We start from the raw sequence: 21762 nt of genomic DNA, 5'->3' as shown, positions 1-21762 counted from the left end.
GACTTTTGTTTGCCACCGCCGCAGAGAATCGACGAAAACAATTCCATTAAAATATAATTTGTGCATGAAATCCAGGAATGCAAGTTAAGGTTGATCGACATACCCGGTGTAACTGATAAAAATTAATACTGAAAAATTCAACACTATCAAAAAAATCACTCAACATGATTTAGCGAAGTTTTTTTACGGAATTCTCAAGGCTTTGCTTAGAGGCATAAAGACTGACCATTCGACATTTCAACTACTTTGTATATCTCCTCCAAAAAAAAAAACTCCGTATTTTTACAAAAAAAAATGGACAATCGGGAAAACTTCTTCAATAGAGTGCTTCATAATATAGGACAAATGTTCGATGAACCACTGTTCGGCTATAGAAGGAGTAGATCAAACCGTTAAAGGCCTTAAAGTTTCAGACAAAATTATGGGAGGTGTCAAATAATTTTCTTATTTGACGGTGACTTTCATCAAACTCTTTCTGTGGTATTCTATGGGAACGTGGGCAGATATACTTCAAGCCTTACTAAAGTCGTCTCCTTTTAGGATCCCTTTACAATCTCTGTATCTTAAGAACAACTATTAGAGTCAGTTTAAGCATTCCCGGAGTCTTTTATTATAAGTAAGTAACGGGAAAATACCCGGAAAAAGATATCTTATCGAAAATGATGAGTTGGGAAATTCTCTCTGAAAGATGTGGTTCTCAATGTCTGTTTTGAAATCAGAACTCTTTGTCAAAAAAAATTTACCTGGATGTGCGAGAGGGCTATAGTTTTTGCCAACAAAGCTAAACTTAGGCGATATTCCAATATTTTTTTTGCGCAACATTAAATTGTCTAATCTATGCAATGGACTTAGTTAAACCCCAATTAATTTCACTACTGAAAAATATGATTTCGAGTATTGTTCTTAGAGCACCAGCAGCAGATCAGTTGGCTCATATTCCTTAAACCCCATGGTCCCTGTATATTTCCTTTTCCAGTGATTACAATATCCAATGAAAATTTCTTATGCCATCACCATTATCAAATCTGAAGCACAAACGTACAACTATACGTTACGTAGTGCAACTTTACATACGGGAAGATTGTATTGTTCAGAGGGAATTATATGTTAGTCTCTCTTGATATGGAAATGTGGTAAATTAATTTGTTTCAAACCTCATAAAAACGAAAAAAAATTGGTTTTTACTATTAATTTTTAAATTAAAAAGCAACTTTAAGGTAATTAATTAAGACAGATAGTTTTCCTTTAACCCGAACTAGCTAAGGACGGGAAACTAGTGAACAAGTAGAATATGACAACAGATAAATATTTTAAATCAATGAACTTTCTCGACTTGTCTTACCAACAATGAAATCGTTACCAATAGCATGAAAAAGGGCTTAAAATTACATTAAAAATTCTCTCTCTCTCTCTCTCTCTCTCTATATATATATATATATATATATATATATATATATATATATATATATATATATATATATATATATATATATATATATATATATATATATATATATATAGAGAGAGAGAGAGGAGAGAGAGAGAAAAGGTTTAATTTCTTCACTTGGAAGATTTAAAAAAAGTCCATCGGAAATCGTTCTTTTGATTGTTTATAATATTTAAATATGAGAGAAAACTTTTACTCCAAAATTGTGAGAAAAATGCAAGTTTCCGCAATTTTCAATTGATGCCTTCGGTAATTAAAATCCTACGAAAATTGAACCAAGCTAAGAACACTTTCGATCAAGTCTCATTTAAAAAAAATCGTATCTTGGCCATCATCAAACTTTCTCCTATATCTATCAGATGAGTTCTTGGATCTAACTTAAAACAGCTTATGTAATCGCTAAGACAAAATTATGCGATTCTCAAAGGGTGGAAGATTTCGGCAACTAGGAAATTGGCGATCTTAATTCATTGGCGTTAAATTTTTGACCTTCATGTTTTTGTCAATCCCATAAGAATAATGTTAAAATGATTCATAACAGGCAATGGTAGCATACAGGTAAAGTTTGAAGAACTACTGTAATTTTAAGCGAAAATTAAAAAGAGTAAACGCGAAATGTAGCCAGATTAAAACTGAGAAAATATTCTTATTTACAATATTTGTAACAAAAATTTTCGTGATTGCCGTAACATACTAGTTATGCATTGGGGTTGTTTCCTTCAGTTAAGAGTAAATACTTTTAAACACTAAAATTTATAGAATAAGAAAAAAAAACAAGGAGTCAGAAAAAAACTTTTATTTTTCCAACAGTTATTTTTTATTTCATTCTGTAATTGTCCGATTTTGGAAATAAGGCTCTGCTGTCAACCGTGTTGCCAGGTTATGATAATTTGCGCTACCCGCTAATGACATCAGTGAATTCATTTCATCATTTGTGATGTCATGTGCAGAAGCATAAAAAATGAAGTTAATCTGCGCACCAATTAAAATATTTGTTAAAAAATATTAAACATCGTCAAATTATTTTTTAAATGATTAAATCCTATGTTTTTAAACATGCTTTTTCAGGAAAAAATACTTTTAAAATTTCATAAACAAATCCATTGGGTTTGCATTTAAAAAAGCTAATTTTTCTGTGCAATCCCTGTTGCGCGTTTCAAATACTATATTGATAGTTGTTCATACCTGTGCTGGTTACTATTGTTATCATATCTCTGTGCTGCAATTTGTACGTGTCAAAGAAAATTGGCTTGAAACTCTGAAAAACGTTTATATGATTGCTAATGATCATTGTTTTTCGCTGTCGTTTTCACCCGAGTTGCTGTTATAATAGTCCTTGGTGGTTTTTTAACCGACTTTTTTTGTAATTGAAAAAAGTAAAGATCTATTCCTTCGAAGAAACGCCAAAACACACTTTTACAAATCTCTAATTCTATGCTCTCTGTGTTTTATCTCGTAAAATCCGATTATAAATAATCTTCAGACATAGAATGCAAAAGATAAAATAATATTCTCATACAGTGTTGCTCTGATTTATTTAGCCAGATACGAAGCTTTTTACGTGCAGTTTCAAAACCGTATAATATCATAAAGTTCCAAGTTAAAATAGTCATAAATACGCACAGCCAATTATGTAACACAATAAACGCACAAGTTTTTTGAAATTAGTTTACGAGCACAAATTTAGAGCTGTAAAAAAGCGTATCAGTTACAAACAAGAGCAGGTGCTATAATAAGATTTAGATTATAGATAATTAAATCAGTTTCTTGTTTTAGAATATGTCATCCTTAAAAGAAAACTTGTTTTTCCTGGGCGATTATTTTAGTTCTGTTTTTAAAAGGAATTTTCATTGGATCTCAGATAACTGAAGTAAAAAAGACAGTAGGCATCTTATTACTCCCAAGATATTTTTATTACTTACAAGACATTTTTCACCATGCTTGGAAGTTCAAAACACTTTTATTTTCGCATTTTATACTTTTTCGTTTATAAAAAAAAATATTCTGGGTGATCTTCAATTTTCCATCAGTTGCTTATAAAGATTTTAAAAAAAAATTAAAAAAAAACAATGTAAAAAGTTTTTAAAAAGAAAAAACCCTCTTATGACTTTTACATTGTATGAAATGTCAGTGAAACAGAAATTTTGTCAAAGTGTTATTTACCACTGTTTAAAATAAAGGTTTAGGCAAACAATATATGCATTGCAAAAGATTTAAGACTGGGCATTTTATTTGATGAATTTAATTTGAATGCTAAAGCACAGAGGATGGCTAATAGCACCGAAAGAGAATCTAGACGCTTACTTAAAGTATGATGATGATGATGTGTCCCTAGATTGTGCTAAATATTGTCGAAGGTCCTCAGAACTGCAGCCGCCAGCTTCGGTGCCTCAGGACTGTAGAGAGTCAGTCTCCTGCAACAGATCTGTATTGGTAGAAAGCCGAGTTTCAAGATCGCTGCAGTAATGCTTGGGCATTCAAAGATGTGTCTTGGTGTGAGTTAGGTCTCTGGGCAGTTCTTGCAGTAAGGATAAGTTCTTGTCCCGTCAGGAAGTATTTTCATTCAATTGTAATGCTCTGTTCTGAGTCGGGCGAATGCGGTCGTGATGTCTCTAGGGAAGTCGAAGTCGGTTATCAAAGGTTTCTTTAAGGGCTGGTTTAGAAGTCTGTATCTGGTCACTGCGTTCGCGTCTGCAAGTGTGATGGTGGGGAGAGGTTGTTCAAGATCCCATGCTTCTTTCGACAGTTCGTTCGCACACTCATTCCCCTCGATGCCTACATGTGCGGGTATCTACCGCAACACGCAATATTTCCCTTTGCTATGCGTTACTTATTGCTTACTAAAATACAAATTTCAGCAAGTCGAGCTTTGGCGCTGTTAATATGTGACATTTTGTGTATAATGTATTTGATACCGGCTTGAAGACATTGTACAGCTAAATGAACTTAGAATATTCAACATTACAATGAATTAAATTAAAACTCGGGCCGTGGTGCTCTGATCGGTAGGGCGTCGGATTTGTGGCAGGAGGGTCTCAATGATATTGATTTTCTGATTTATACTAAAAGACTAACAATGATTTTATGAACCTGTATACAATCATTAAACACTGTACTTAATTATGCAGATAATTCTTCCCAAAATTGGATATTCTGAACAATTTTAGCTAAGAGTGAAATCCCTATTGTAATAGAACAAATATAAAATACAAATTAATCATTCAAACATCAAATTGACCATAAATAGTAGTAGTAAAAGGTTAAAAACACAAAATGGTTCCATTATGTTATTTTCTGTTACGATACTTCAAAAATTTTTTACTAATAATGTATTAGCATTTTTCCATTTCCCCCAACTGATTATAGGGTCCTTATTTTAGACCTACAATTCGACCTTAATTATTTTTATTCGATCTTCGCCTGTCGAAGATCCACTGTTTTCATTAAGAATGTCTGGGGACGTTAAATATGCTCGTAGTCACAAACTCCTCTAAGTGAAACGATACTTTTGGGGGTGCTAAGCCTGGAGTTATTCGGTTCTAAATTATCGAACTGTCCATAGACGGTGCTGTCATCTACCGTGTAAGGTGCTCGATTAAATGGAAGCCGTACCTTTAAGCCTTAAATCGAGTTGCCTCGCTACTCGGGCTCGGGTTCTGGAGAGGCATCCGTAACAACAGCAACAAATTAAATCACACTTGCTGTCAGAATGGAGTGAAAAGAGAATAAAATTTAGTTTCAGGGAACTTGGTTACACAGACCAACGGGGGTAAATTCAAACTATAAACACGCGAATCAATAAACAGTGAAATCTTGTAGCAACGAACTACAATGGACCTCATTTTTTTTTTTTTTTCGTTGTAACGGGAAATGTGTTGTAATGGAATTCAAGTGATGAAATGGAAATTAAGTCGAGACTGAAAATTTATTGCTTTTAAACTTTCGTTGCATGTGGTCCCTATCCACAGTATAAAAACAGGTTTCAGGGTATAACGTCAATTAATTTTCCCTTCGAACGTATTTAATACTTTGGATTTGAGAATAACCAAATTATCTTTCAAAGTTTAAACGTCCCCATTTCATTATGAAATTTAACAAGTACGATCTGCTTAATTTGCATTCCCAAATGCTTTGGAAATTTGATTGTTGCCACCGGAACAAAGCGAAATGTATTATCCTCCTCCAAACAAACAAACCACGTTCAGAAGATTTAATTATATTAGAGTTTATGTCGCTCATATGCTTTGTTAAATAGGGCTTGGAATGAAAATTCGTAGTCGTTCGAAAAGCCACAGTAGAGCAAGCGGACTGAGATTAAAGGATTTAAATTACTTAATTTTGAAATCAGTTAATTTCAATTAGGTTCACTTTCTTAGATGAGCACGAACTTGAAATGATAAATGAGTTGATTTAATAATGTAAATATCCTTAAGGGGGGGGGGGAATGAGCTTGAATCCCGTTTAACACGTATGTTAATTTTTCAAAATCCACTTTCTTGACGAATTTTATGACTTTAAATGATGTTATGTGGTTATTTGTAACGACCTACGGGGATTCTACTTTGGCTATATTTATCTATCGCTTGTAATTTCATGATATTGATTTTCTGATTTATACTGCAAGACCAACAATAATTTCATAAACCTTTATATAATCTTTAAACGAGGTACCTTATTTATGCAGATAATTCTTTCCAAAATTGGGTAATCTGATGAATTTTGGCTCAGAACGAAAATCTTATGATAAAAGAACGCATCTTTTTTTCAGAGCAACAGTATGACATTTAATCCCAGGAATAACACTAAGATATCTTGCTGTTGCTCTGAGACGACTATATATAAAATACAAACTAAACATTAAAAAATCAAACTGACTATAAATAAAAGTAAAATATCGATATATACATATATATCGTATCAAACTACATCTTATACAAAGAAGTCCAAGCTTTCTATTGGACTAAAACTTAAAACTGAGAAGGAAATATTTATCCCCCATATTATCAATCTCATGTGAAAGATTGGCATGGAATAGAAAAATTGGAATAGAAAAAGAACAAAATCAAATTTTCGAAAAATCGCTTCGATGTGCACACCCCTATGCTACAAACTAATTTTGTGCAAAATTTCATGAAAATCGACCGAACGGTCTAGGCGCGCTATACACATCAGAGTTTCCGACAGATAGACAGATAGAGTTCGAGACAAACTTTCAGCTTTATTATTAGCATAGAAAAGATTTCATGAAAATCGGCCGAAAGGTCTACGCGCTATGCACGTCAGAGATTCCGACAGAGATCCAAACAAACTTTCAACTTCATTATTAGTAAAAATAAAGATAACAATGGCCCTCATTGTGAGCTTAAATATGGAATAAACCCATTCTTATCTGTGTTTGAAAATACCTATGACAAGGAAGATTTTAATTATTGTCAAACTTAGTTCACTTTAAATTTGAAATTTCTGTAACATTCATTGTTCATTTTCCCCGCTACTAAACAAAGCTAAAGACTATGCTAAGCTTGATAAGAATAAAGCATGAGAAAAAAAAGTAATTATCAATGTTATTTGGATGAATAGGTTTCTTTCTTTCAGTTTTTAAAAGATGCAGACTTGAAAAAACCTGAAACGAAAGTAAGCAATTGTTTTATATGTTTTAATATTTTATTCAGTCTCAGAAATCATACACAGAAAAAGTTAATGCCGTCAACGGGAATGCCATTTCTTTGTCCTTTTCTTGATGCATTTAATAAGAAGAAAATATGATTAATTACATCTATCTAACAAAAGAAGAGTACAACAAATACTTCTTGTTTTCTTTTTCAAGCGTTTACGGAAAACAAAAAGGTTTTTTTGGGGGGGGGGATCAATACTACTCGTATTCCTTTCTGTCATATCGATTTGAATGGTAAGTGAAAATTAGGAAAAGCATATAGAATTGAAGAAACAGTCAATATTTTTTTCCCCAATTTTTCCCGAAAAATATACTTTTAGTTTTGTTTAAAGTGAAAACACAAAGTAAATAAAGCACAAATTCGGACGAAAATACAGCATATAGCTATTTCAATGCTACAATGGCTTCATCAGTGCATAGCGCTGACAAACACAACTGGAAAGTCCCGAGACAGTCACGAGTAGAAATACCGGTGTCCACGTGGTTGACGTTAGTTCTCTGATGACTTTCTGGTTGTGTTGGGTAGCCTTTCGCACTGAGGAAGTCATCGTATCTTTGAAATAGCTATACGCTGTAATTTACTCATAATTTGTGCTTTATTGCGTTGTTTTTTCACTTAAATCATATTTTAGCGCAAAGGTTATTTGATCCCTTTTCATTTAGACTCATAGTTAGTTTGCACATCTTTAACAAGAAAAAACGAGCTGATGTGTGCATCACATGACTTTCTTTTACTGCAATAGAATGCCATTTTCTCATTATTGGCAGTTTTAATATGATTCAATAGTTTACTCTCTAAATATCACCAACAGTGGCCAAATTGAAACCATTTTTTAATTTAAAAAGAATTTTTAAAAAATCGCCAAATCTGTCGCCAAGTTTGCGACATAACTTGACGACCAAAAGACTTTCGATATATTGCCAAGTGTCCGCCAAATTATAACACCACTTGAGTTTACATCGAAATTAACGATGATTTCAAACAAAAAATGGCAAAAGACCCCCTTTGGAGCATCCAAATGTAACCAAAAAAGAAGGTGCACAACTAGACCCCACTAGGAATCTACGTACCAAATTTCAACTTTCTAGGACATTCCGTTCTTGTGTTATGCGACATACATATACACATACGCACATACATACGTACATGCAGACGTCATGAGAAAACTCGTTGTAATTAACTCGGGGATCGTCAAAATGGATATTTCGGGTGTCGGTACGTTCCTAGGCACATATCCACGTGTGGTCGGAATGAAAAAAAAAAAACTCAACATTCATTTGGGGTGAGCAAAATGGAACATAAGGCCGATTTTGGGTGAAAATTTTTTCGCGAATACAATACTTCCTTTTTTGTAAAAGGAAGTAAAAAGCATTTTTTTAGCCGTTGAACATCCTTCTCTTTAAAATAAAGCAAACTTGGAAATCTTACTATAAAACATTTTACATTTATTTTACAAAAACTCGCTCTTGTATAGTATTCCTTTGTACGCTTAAGGGGCTTAAGAGGAAGAGGGGTCAATACCTCGCACCTCCCAACTTGGATTTAGCACATATTGCCAATTCTTATACGGTAGTTCAAATACACGTAAGGTTAATTCTGACTGTGCTAGTGAGTAAAGATAAAGTTACATAAGAGTTTTTTTAAGTTTAAAAGTTAAATTCCTACAACTGTGAGTAAAGTTAAAAATGGTACAGAAAAGTATATATGAGGCAGTGATAAGCAAAGGGATGTAAGTAGCAAAATGAAAATTTGGAGATAACCAGTACAAATAGAAGGGAAACTTCTCCTGTGGCTTGGGTCAAGAAATAGTACTAGTAGCCCAGGTTGGTGCTGCTGTATAGCATGATTTAGGAAAAAAATCAATGAAAGTCTACATAGGCCGTTATCTTTAAACGCATTTTACTCAAAAGTTGAAAATGTCTACATACATCCCTTTGCTTCTCACTGCCTCATATGTAAAACGTATATCTAAGGGTTATGTTTTTAAATTGGTGTTTGGGGTCAAAATTAGTTTTTTTTTCCGTAATTTGTTGTTGAATCGATATACTTCAGTAAATTCAACTTACTTATGAAATGTCATGATTACGCGTTGGTATTTGTCACCTAAGTATATTTGATTCTAGAAAAAAAAATTTTCGAAACTAAGAAAAATACTTTGTACCTCCACTATTGATTACACCGTTTATGCTCCAACATGCACAAGCTATTTAAATAATTTGTTCTAGTTACGTGGATAAAAAAAGCAGTAGTTATGTTTACATATGAAAATATGTTTATACCGGTAAATTAATAAAAAGTTTTTTTTTTCCAATGGCTGGCAGCAAGAAAAAGTTACAAAGAACAAAATAGCAAACACAATACACAGAACAAGGAACAATACAGGAACAATGAAGTGAAATATTTAGTTGCCTCTTGCTTCCCAATAACGGTTGCACAGGCTACGTCTGGAAAGATGGGTGCAAGTGTGCAGGTGGCGAACGTTCATTTCTTGGTTTGAATAACGAAGGGGACAATTGGGAGTCTTAACAATCCTCAAACGGTGAAGATACTTTGACTAACAGTCATGGCCAGTTAAAAGTCGAAGCATGGCTACTGACTCTGCTCTTAGTGCTAATGCGACAAAAATCACGGTTTATAAACCAAACTTTGTGGTTGCTTCTAGCTTTCAGGTCCTGCCAAAAAACATCCCTTGTTATTTTTCCTGATTTATAATTTTATTGCGTTAAATGAAACTGGCTCATTTGATAGTTGAATAACAGAAGACCCCCCTCTTTGCTAGAGCATCAGCGACCTCGTTTCCCCTAATCCCGCAGTGTTCTGGGATCCACTGCAACATTACTTTTATATTCCGCATCAGCAGATCGTTAATGAAACTGCGGCATTCAGAAATTTCCTGTGACTTGCAGCTCTTTATCGATGCTATCGCCTCAATAGCCGCTTGAGAATAGCCCTTAAGTTTAAAATCACGGTATCTCAATTGATATAAAGCCAGGTGTATAGCTCTTACCTCTCCATCGAATGCAAAGGCATATTTTCTAACAATAATATAAAAAGAAAAGATCTCACTGTAGACGCCCTTACCTACATTTATATGGTCTGCTACTCTTGACCCATCGGTGTATATATCTAACCTTTCACTTTCGGGGTATTTAGTGAAGGTTGTCCCCAATGGCCCTGAGATCTACCTGATTAGTCTCCCGCTTTAAGACAGGCTGTATTAAATTTAAATGATAATTCAATGGTTCATATTCACACGGGTTTGTTGGCAAAGGGAGCGACTGTTGGCTGGAATTGATGCCATACGTTCGTTTTGTAAACAAAACTACACCTTATTTTTCAAAAAAATACTTCATACTAAAAAAAACTAGAAGCACTCCTCAAACTTTAAGCGATTGGCACTAAAAATTTGTCCTTGTTCCTCTCTGGGATTCATTTGCAAGCTAATTTAATTATAACCATTCAAATATAAACGGTTCCCAAACTAATTTATATTTCGCAGTAAATCGTCGTCTCAGAGCAACAGTAAGGCATCTAATCCCAGAAATAACACTAAGACGTCTTACTGTCGCTCTGAGGCGACGAAATGACGAAAAATGTGAATTATCTTTGCCAGGGAAATCTTTACACGAAACTATTCAAAATATCTTAAGTCTGAGCCACTGCCGGATCTGGGGTAAGCCAGTCCGGACCCTTGCTTCGGGTAGCAAATTCAAGTGTATCGATAAGAGTCCAAGCGTAGAGCCAAAGGGTGTCATAATCTCCTTAAGAGACCAAAGAAAGCTTAAAACTTCACTTTTCGTTCTTTTGCTCTGCAAAATTTCTAAGAGAAAAACCCGATTCCCACACCCTTTCTTAATCCACGAATAACTTTAAAATGCATTTTTATAGAGAATACATTTCTAAAACATTTCCAGAAAAGAGTCCTTTTTTTCTGCGCTCCTTCTCCCAACTTGGCCCAAAATCACTGCTCCCTGTCTTTCACTTACGTTACCTAAAAAAACGGCCAAAATGCGATTTTCGACGGTAGAGGAGTTTCCTCAAGGACCGCCTCTTTTTTAGACCACCGTAATTTATTGCAAAATTTGTACAGGAGATTTTCATTGAACGAAAAAAAAGCGAGTGTTTGGCATATTATAGCTGTTATTTCAGAAAATTTTCTATGTATTTTCAGAAAATTTGATCCGGACGAACGAGGGTCAGATAAACGAGATTCTACTGTGATTTCAAAAACATAATCCATTTCATATACCCTCGATGAATATAATTTCTAAAAATGTTCCCCTTCTAAATCCATATTCTAGATCCGACACTATTTATATTTAATCATTTAACAGTTAAATTGCATGAAATTAATTATTTTTTCCCCTAACTTTTTTTCTAATGAACAAATATCGTTCAAGTAATGGGACCTAAGTTGAACCATCCCCTATTCATTAAAAAAAAAGAATCATCAAAATCGGTGCACTAGGTGAGACGCTGTGAGTGGACAAATAAAAGAAATAAAAAAAAAACATACATACGGTATGAACTAATAACCCCATCTTTTTTGAAGTGGGTTAAAAAAAATGATTTCATTGCAGCCTCTTTCGGCATTTTAGTCTTTTTTTCAAGCAAGGAACGGTTGAAATCAATTTATTGCTGTTGGTTAGAATTAAACACCTCGTGAGTGCCCACGACTCTTTGGTCCCACCAAACACTGAGTCTTTCTGTTTATTCTACCATATTTAAGACGCCGAAACCCTCGTTTACTCGCATCTTTCGAAGGAGCATGTTCATAAAAGTTTTTGAAAGTAATCGGTACGATCCGGCTGCAGTTTTCTTCAAATGAATGCAAAGAAACTATAATGCTTCCCGCGAATGTTCTTATTTTGATATAAACTTCAACACATTGAACGCAACAGCACAACCCGACACTTTTTCAACTGAATATTAGTGCGCGTCTAACACTTGCTGATGACACAACAAAATGGCGCAGTCTTTATAGCACTATCTGCGTTGGTGAAGCATCTGTTGTCTGAAATACGAATTCTATGCTTCTGCACCTGGTAAGTTCAGATTTTAAATTAAAAACAATTGAGATTTTTTTCTAGAAATTTGGGATTATTAGATTATACTTCAAAAGCCAACCAGTAAACATAACATCACAAATGTTTCAAGTTAAATAAAGTTGAAGTTAATGCCTTTCAAGTTAATTAGTTAAATGTAATACTGTGTAAAACCTTGATTTTTGTTATGCCACTGTTTAACCCTAACAATATGGTAAAGCTCAACACTAAACAAAAAAAAAATCGTGAGAAAAGCGTTCGCTCACGATTATTTTTGCTGTGTGCTGAGCATTTTTGCACTCTTGAAGAAGCTCCATTGTACACTTGAAATAGCTATATGCTATATTTTCCAGCGAATGTAAAATTTATTCACGCTCTTTTCCATTTAAATCACATTACAAATCTTAGTTGATCATTTTTCCTGTTATAGAGAAAGGTAATTGGGATTGAATTGCGTTAAGGTTTCTCAGGTAGTAATTTTTCTGAAGTATCCTAACTCAAATTCGAGCCAATAACGCTTCCATTTTTACTGACCTCCCCAAAAAAGAGGAAAACATTGTCAAGGTTATTATTGCTCAGCTAAAAAGGCTTAGATCTGCAATTTATGAAGAAAATAGTCAGCTCCCATGTCGCATGATATGTCCATGCGGCATATTAACGATATTTTGAGTATTTATTTGGTTTGGACATACTAGGCAAAAATAATTTCCCACTGTAGTTTCGCATCGTAAGAGCCCAGGTGCCTCCCCCTAGTGAAAAAATTTAGCGTCAAAATTCTCAAGTAGCAATGATGATCCGCCAACCAAAAGTGGTGCCACATAAAAGAATGGATGCCTGCCCAAGCGAAATGCACTAGGTCTGCAAACGGCAAGGAGCCAATACGCTGTCCCACAAGAGAAAAAAAAAACAGCAATTTATGTGTGCAATCGCCGATGTCATGTACTCCAAAATTAAGTCTACTTACAATAGGATTGTTACTTTTTAAATACAATTACAACATGAAATGCTTGAAATGAAAGAAAATTCGGTAGACACATGGGACTTCTGCCATACAGAAATAATCCTATCAAAGTTTATGCCACTGAAAGGACTAAGTTTTAACTGTTACAACAAGTGCAGTTAGCGTAGAACAACTGGAAACTCTCTTGTTTGAAAATAAATGGTTTGTAATGAATGCAATTTGTTTTTAATGTTATACAAAAGCTGTGGTTAAGAACAAAATTGCATTTCCTTATGGCAACTGCAGAGTAAAAGCTTCTTTCAGTAAAAGGATATTTTGAAAGCCCGAAATTGCTTTAAAAGTTTTAAAAAATTAACAGAGGCGAGCAGAAAAGATTTCTGGAGTATATTTCTTTTGTGCGATGAAATTAATTAGTTGAATATTCTGTTGAAGGAGATGTGTTTCAGACGCAGCTCGAGCAGTAGAAGAAGTCGGTAATAAATGAAAGATCTCTGGGCTTGAATTTCTTTTGCCTGAATGAAAAGTTGTGAAAGAAAGATAAATAGAGCGGCATGTAAGGAGGATCGTTTTGCCACTATGCTTAAAATCTGTTCCTAAATGTTTCTTTTCACAGCAGCTAATGTTTTTTAAACCATGAGTATTTTTTTTCTCTGACAATTACGTCTTACTGCACGTTGAAAATTAAGTATAACTGCGAAGAGGGTTTACAAAATTTACTTTTTCCTAAGAAAGAAAATCCACATTCAGCCTTCATCGCTTTATTGTTACACAGTACGTACTTAGTACAAAATACTAGACTTTAGATAATTAAGTCTTAGACAATGAAAAACTATGTGTTAGTTAATGTCATACAGTTGGTTGTGGAATTCGAGTCACGTGTCTTTGAACGACATAAATATTTCTTCGTTAATTTTATAAGTATCAAAATAATAAGTGAGTCAAAAGCAGTTTTGTCCTTCTGAATAATTGAGTAATACAAGATGGAAAAGTGAAGCAGCGCACCCCAAATTGCCAGCCTAGTTGGCACACGACAACAACAAAAACAACAATGGTCTTGCATAAAACTAAATTTACAAAGAAAAAGGTTTCTGATGCAGTTGTTCTAATATGAATATTTTACATAATTATCACTAAACAAGCCGGCTGGTGGCGTGATGGTAAGACGTTGGCCTTCTACACCTACGACCCGGGTTCTGGCCTGCCTGAGGTGGGCTAGTCGGTGGATTTTCGAGATGCAGAAAATCATCAGCGCCCATGTCGTATGATTATGCGGCATGTGAAGGATCCCTTCGGTATTCGTTTGACTTAGAATTCCTTTGACAAAATTAAATTCCTTAATTAAATTTCGCATCAAAGAGAGCCCTGGTGCCTCCATCTGATGGAAACTGGGCGTCACAAAACTACTTGTGTCATACGTCAGCGTCTTAATGGTGGCACATGAAAGAGTGGTGCCTTGTCGGAAAGCGCACTAGGTCTGGTTATGGCCAAATGGCCTCTTACACAGCCCTACTGGAAACAAAAAAAGTATCACAAAAATGCAAAAATATTTTAAAAGATAATTTCTCATCGCACGGTTATGACTCAACATCAAGAGCAACACAAAATTAAAATATATCTTGATTTAGCGTTAGATGAGTTGTATCTATGCTTACTTTTACATCGGTCATAATACTTGGAATTTAAGCAGTACACCATTTTAAAACTTTTAGTTTTGATAAAATTAGTAATTCTTCGAAATTCTTATTCAAGTTTTTCGTGTAAATGAGAATAATACAGATAGTAAAATTGATTGGGAGACACGTACTGCATCATATTTTTCAGTCTCTTGATGTATGTAGCATAATAGATGTCATTAGCTAAAATTATGTACCCTAACATTCCTTTCAATGTAGGTTGCTTATTGGCTAATTTGCTTGACGAATAATATGTTGTTTGCATTAATTCATTTATTAATAAAAACAGTAAACGAATGAAAACATAAGTTTATTAACTCATGGAAAACATATTTGATAGATAAATATAATAAATGGATTTGGTTCTTTATTTGTCCTTAGGGGGGTACAGGAAACAGTAATTTGAATCCTACCACCAAAAGCACTTGGATTTTTTCTCTTCCGATTTTCATCCGATTGGCAGAACTTCTGTTTATCGACGGCATTTTTGTGCCAGTTTTTTTTAAGTGCAATCGATTTCTGAATTAGTGGAAGTGGTTGGTTTAATTGAATTTCGGTTCTTCAAATGAAGAAAGGAGAATTTCTTTAATCATATTATTTGAATTCTGACGTTGGAAGATATAAAAAAATGTAGAAGAAAAACATAGCTATTTACTTTGGTTTTAAAGAAAACAAGTTGTTATTAATTTCTAAATAAATATTATTTTTTCACTTTTAAGTGCTTAATCTCAGTTATAAATTTGCTACATTTGACGTTTATTTTATTAACTAGAAAGTCACAAACAAGTGAAAATTGCTTCTACTCTTCTACAATTTTAGAGAACAATTGCCTGTTTGGTGATATTTTGGTAGTTGAAATTTTGCCCCTAACTCCAGTGGATTAACCCTAAACTCCAGTAGATAGCGTCAATTGTTTTCGTTTCTTCATTCCCCTGAAATGACTGTTTTATCAGTAAAACAGTTAAGATACCGGATTCAGTTCAGCTTCGTCAAAATAAAGCATTCCCCTGCCTGTCAAACATTACCAACAAGTATTGCCAATTTATCATTCCGAGGAGCGAGTTTCATTGTTGATAACGCCAGGAGCGTTACTGGATCATTCGCTATTATATATATAAGGATTTTCATTCAAATTTGCATCACTATGTGAAGTTTTACTTAGATTATTTCTTTTGCGTAGCTGATACCATTAGATTCTGTGGGCTTGGAAAGAAATAACTGACATATCTCCAAGCTAACAGTAGCTTGACGACTAAGTTTTGGCAGCAAAATTGGAGATAATTTGAACTTATTTAGCGTCATTGATAACTATCAATTTTGAAATCATTTTCTAGTATTTTCGCCCATATATAAGGATAACTGCTCAGATCTCAGAGAATTACTTTGTTAGCAGTTAAAGAGTTGTTGTTTAATTCTGTTGGAAACATTATATAGTGTATGCTAAGATTCGACTGGATTTCAATTTTTATCGTATTTGTAAACAAATAAGTGGTTACTGAACTGTGTGTTCGTGTTCACTGCGGTGTTTGAGTCATATTTGCCTGTTTGCTAAACAATTTCAGCTGTTTTAAATACGTTATTGGAATACGTGAATAGATAGACTTAATAAACGTTTTTAAATTTATAACTGCTTTAACCATCTACAGAAATTTGCACCTTTGAGACCATAGTCTTTATAGAGGAAAGCCCCTAACCTAGAAACGTGAGATAAATTCCTAGCAAAAATATTTGCTGATCGTATCTCTCTTTTTCTGATCATTTCCTAGTAGTTTTGTTAAACTTTAAGCTGTAGGTCCCGGGGTTGTCCATAAAAGCACTTGATGCTTGTCTTGTTTAGCCAAGCATTAGTGCACAAAACGATATGTTTTTATTAGGAAGTAAAAAGCAAGTAAGTAAACCAAAAAAGAAAAATAATAAAAATATTTGAAATGCTTATGATAGTTAGACCACTGGATGTTTTTTTTTTAAATATTTATTTTTAAAAGTAAGGCACACATCTTTTATTATTTATTTTATGTATTTTATTCAAAATAATCCAAACTTCGGAAGTTTTTTTTTTTTTTTTTCGTAGGAACAGATACTAAAAATAATTACACCAAAATTATTCCGAGATGTCACGGATTATTTCCGGCAACGCTTCGTGATTTCACTGGTTGTTACCAGCTTCCTATGAAAATCGAGTATTTTTTTAAAAAAAGTTTCCTCAATCGCTTAGAGCTGGTTTCCAAATTTCTCATTGGATTGAGAAGTAAATTTTCAACAAACGGTGTAAAAATATAACCAGCTTCTTTTTTACGTGCTTCTCCTTTAGTTCAGTTGCAGCCTTTCCAGATTTTGATTTAGTTCCAAACAAGGTCCAAATTCAGTTACTGAATACCATAGCTTTGCTAGAACTGTCAGAAAAATAGCTGCTCAGTATGTACTTGCAATTCTGTCTTAGCTTCTGCCGTACATGCTTTAGGAAGCTTTCCTGGTTAACCAGGAATTTACTAAGTTACTACTGTAAACAAATCTAGTTTTCTATCAAGGTTCGTATTTTATTTTAAAATTATAAGTGACTGCTTATGAAGATTTCTGAGTTTTTCAAAAAAAATTCAGGTTAATTTTAGGAAGTTTACCAACTATTAGCAGGAAACGTTCCTGTTTTTGCCAGATATGTCATCAAAAGAAATTAGGCTTATTAGCTGCCCGTTATTTTCCAGAAACGCTTCAGAATTTGCTTTGCAGCGTAAAATCGGTGTAATGTATTGAAACAAAATCAGTATAAGTTAATTTCTATACTCTTTTGTTCTTCTGATTACTGGTGTAAAATCTCTGACACAATGAAATCAAAAAAACCTAATGAAATGCAATCCAAAATTAAATATGAATAAGGTTAAAAACATTTCACCCTATTTGTAACACCTGGTAATTAAAAAAAAAAATGTCACACTATTGAAACACTAGCATTACTTAACAATTGAAACACTATTTATCATACATAGTAATTAAAACAAAATTTTCATTAAAAAAAAAGTTTTTGATTTTCAATGGAATCTAGGCTTTTACTATCAGTTTTCTTCTAGTTCTTCAAAAACATCATACCATATTTAACAACACCATTCGTTAGCAAATAATCTCAAATTGCATTTGCTAAATATTTTTCACGGGTTAGTTTTATAATCAACCAACTCATTAAAAATATGCACAAAAAAGAATGGATTGAATTGGACATACTGAAACAAATATTATTGCTTTAGAATTGATACCATACCCTAAGTGTTTATAAAGCTTTCCCATCGAGGAATTTTCAGTAATTTATTTTATTCATACAACTTTATTTATTAACTGTTTTTATCTAATTTTAATTTTCTACTTTTTCTGTATTTCTTTTATATTATTTTATTTCATTTTATATATTTACTTTTTTTTCAGGCTCTAAGACATATGATTACAATCAATTATTCTTCAGATAATATAAACTGTTTCCATTTGTTTGCAAACTAAATCAGAGTTCTGAATAAATAACTATTCGAAATATAGTAAAATGATTATCAATATGGAATACTGGATTTTTAGTAACAAAAATTTACGGACAAACAAGTTGATTAATAACGGACAAATAATCGAGCAGAAACTAAATGAAACATAAGTAACCTCTGTTTGTTTCCAATCTGAAAACAAAATAACGTTTTAAAAACTACACAGATAAAATAACAGTCAGTTTATTAACAAAAAAAGGGGACCAAATGCTGAATCTCTAGACATGCGAAGAACAAGTGAAGCGGTAAATATTAACTCAACCAAAAAGAGTTTCGCTAAAAGATAAATCATACCCGCATTAAATCACAGGAAAAAGTTTGTGCCGAGCCTTTTTAATCACAGAAATAAAGAAAGTGAAATGAAAAAAGTTAATTGATTCATCAGATACATGGTAAAAGAAGGTTTAGCGTATTTTCTTCGGTTCACCGAGTTTAGTAAAATAGGAAAAAAAAGAGAACAACTTGAAAAGAAAGATTGGATTTAAATAAACTAACAAATACACTAAGTCCAGACAGATACATTTTTCTGAAATAAGACACAAATATTATTTTTGATTTATAATTACAATTTTTTGAGCTGAGAAAGTTTTTTTTTTATTTTAACGGTTAAAATGTCATACATACACATCGGTGCCTGACTAAGGCAGTATTCAGGAAATTTTCTGTCAGTGTATCTGTATGTAAGTGAATGATTTGCTGTGATCGCTCCAACTCAAAACATAATACAATTCATTAAATGAGATTTGTTGCACATATGTATCTTCAACCGGGAGTGACTTTGCGATTAACCGTGTATACTACTTTTGTGACTACTTTTCATATGTTAGTTTGTATTATTTCTAAATCGTGACAACTTTTTTTTTTCGTTTAGATATAAGAAGAACTAAGCTGAATGAGAAGTTTAACCCTTACGCTTGTTGTCAAGTTTCAGAAATGATACAAACTAACATTTGAGAAGGGGACAAATATACCCCTTAATTGTATTGTAAATTGTATTGCAAAGTCACCCCGGTTGACGGCACCAATACGAGAATGGTGCGGATTGGTTTTTTGACAGAAAGGGGTGACACAACATTACACTTTCCCTGTTTATTCTCGCTACTAGTTCTCGAAATCTGATGCAAGAACTAAAGCAAATGTTGTTTCACTGGTGAATCTAGAACATGTGCTGATTCATATCTATCGCCTAACCTGGCAGCATCATAATGCTGTGATTAGGCTCTGCGAAACCTTCACAATGCTGTGAAATTAGTTTTGCCCCAACTACAGAGTGTCTCAATATTGAAATCGAGTTCTTATTTAAAATTTTTCGACATTTGGCTGCTATCAAAGACATAATTAAATTCAGTCTAACCGAATAAAACTTTAAAAAAATAAAATTAAAAATTCTTGCGAAAATATGGTTTTTTTTTTTCTTTATATTTAGTAAAGTATGTGTAGCGTTTTATTTAACATAAAAACATCGAAAATGTCCCAGCGTTTGTTAAAACCTATTAGTTTCTGTTTCACATTAAACATGAAAAGAAAAATTAGCATAAGTTTCGAAAATTTGTGCAAAATACCTTGTAAATTATAATTGCCAGATTCCTTCTTTCCTCGTTATCTAGCACCAAAAGAATTTCGCAACAAAAATAAGACGAGAAAATCTTTTCAGAAAAAAAAAATCTCTTTCTGGCTAGGACGCATGTTTTCAAACGTCAAAGTAATTTAGTTATCCATAATCAAAATCACATTTGAGTCCAGATTTTCTTTTTTCATAACAACGCCATTTTTTTCTTCTACCATTTTCCTTGGAGATAAACTTAAGAAAGCACTAAGGCGTTTGTTTTATATCTTGCCTAATTACTTCAGTATATGTTTTAAAACACTTCTTGCAAAGAATTTCTAAGTGGATAATTTTGAAGAAAAAAAAAAGAAGGAAAAAAAATGCAAGTCAATTTTCGCTAAATTTCAAAACATACCCGATAGTTTTATACATTGTCTCTCGTACTTGTTATTCAATTATGTGTAATCGAATATGTTTCAATACAAATCCGATAAATAAAGTTGACTTCTTTTAAAAATGAAATTAAATTTTGTTAAATAAAAGAAGGAAAAGATTTTGCACTCCGATGTCTAGATAGTTTAAGATAAATATTTAGAAATTTAAAGTAATTGTAAGTTTAAGACACACTTTTGAAGAGTTCGTATAAGATAATAACTTATTGAATATGGCTTATTAAGATGCACTCTGCTTAAAAACACGTATCAAAATCGCTTTACCAAATAACCGCTCGTGCATTTAATTGAGCTAAATGGAGTAAAATAGATCAAGAAGTAAAATGAGTCACTTAATATGTAACTGAGTGAAACTAAAATTGAAAGTGACATTTTTAACCAATGTTTGTAGTATTACTTTTCAATATTTCGGCAATATTTTTCAGTTTCAGAAACGTAGCAACACAGGAAAAGTGCTTCACACTCAACGAATGGTAATGTTTTGCAAAAGGGAAGTGATAGGATTTTCAGAAATAGAAAAATCCAAAAAAATTATTTTATCATTTGTAACGATATCGTAAATGACAAAAATCTTTAACTACTTCCTTGATTAACACGCTGGAATATTGATAAATGTTGAACACCTCATGATATAGCTATAGAGATTCAAATTAGCACGCTGAAGATTATTACCAGAATGGATCTTCTTTACGTCTTAACTGATGCTAAGGATTGGAATGCTGACCAGCAGTAATGCTACAGGCTCAACAAAACATATCGAGTTAAAATCTCGGAGCTCAATTCTCTTTAAGGGGGTCCGAAACACAAAAACCGTCAAATTTTGCATTTTTAAAAAAAAATCATTTTAAAAACTAGTTCATTTTCTTCTGCTTAAAAGGACGTTTGAATCTTGTTTCTAACTTAATTAAGACGAAATATGTAATTATTTTTGTTGCATGCATTTAACTAATGTTGCATTTAACTTTAAAACTTTAAACGCGTTTTTCTCCAAGATGCAATTTTTCCCGATTTCTTATATTCAAACTCTTATAAGCCAGGAATCGATAAAGATATAGTAATGAAATTTAAAGTATATCTTTTTCAAACAGTTTACTTTAATTTTTACTCAGCGAATTTATAAAAAAAAGTTTTCTGCAAAAAATATGATTTTTTTTTTAAGTTTCTTTGAATTTTTTGAAATTTTTTTCAAATGTTTTTATTGAATTAATATTTTTACTTGCGCCAAATAAAAACTAAAATACAGATATTTATGCATAATATTTTGAAAAAAAATAAAATTGACAAAGAACATTTTAAGGAAAAGCAATTTAAAGCAACCCCATTTTTTTAAATTAAAGTTCAATAAAAAAAATAAACATGTATGTTATGATTTTGCTTATTAAATAGTTGATGAATCAGTGCAAAAAAATCATAACTCTAAAAGATTTAATATAAAAAAGTTC

The sequence above is a fragment of the Uloborus diversus genome, chromosome 7, assembly GCF_026930045.1.
Source record: "Uloborus diversus isolate 005 chromosome 7, Udiv.v.3.1, whole genome shotgun sequence".
Lineage (NCBI taxonomy): Eukaryota > Metazoa > Arthropoda > Arachnida > Araneae > Uloboridae > Uloborus > Uloborus diversus.
Note: the sequence above shows the minus strand (reverse complement) of the source record.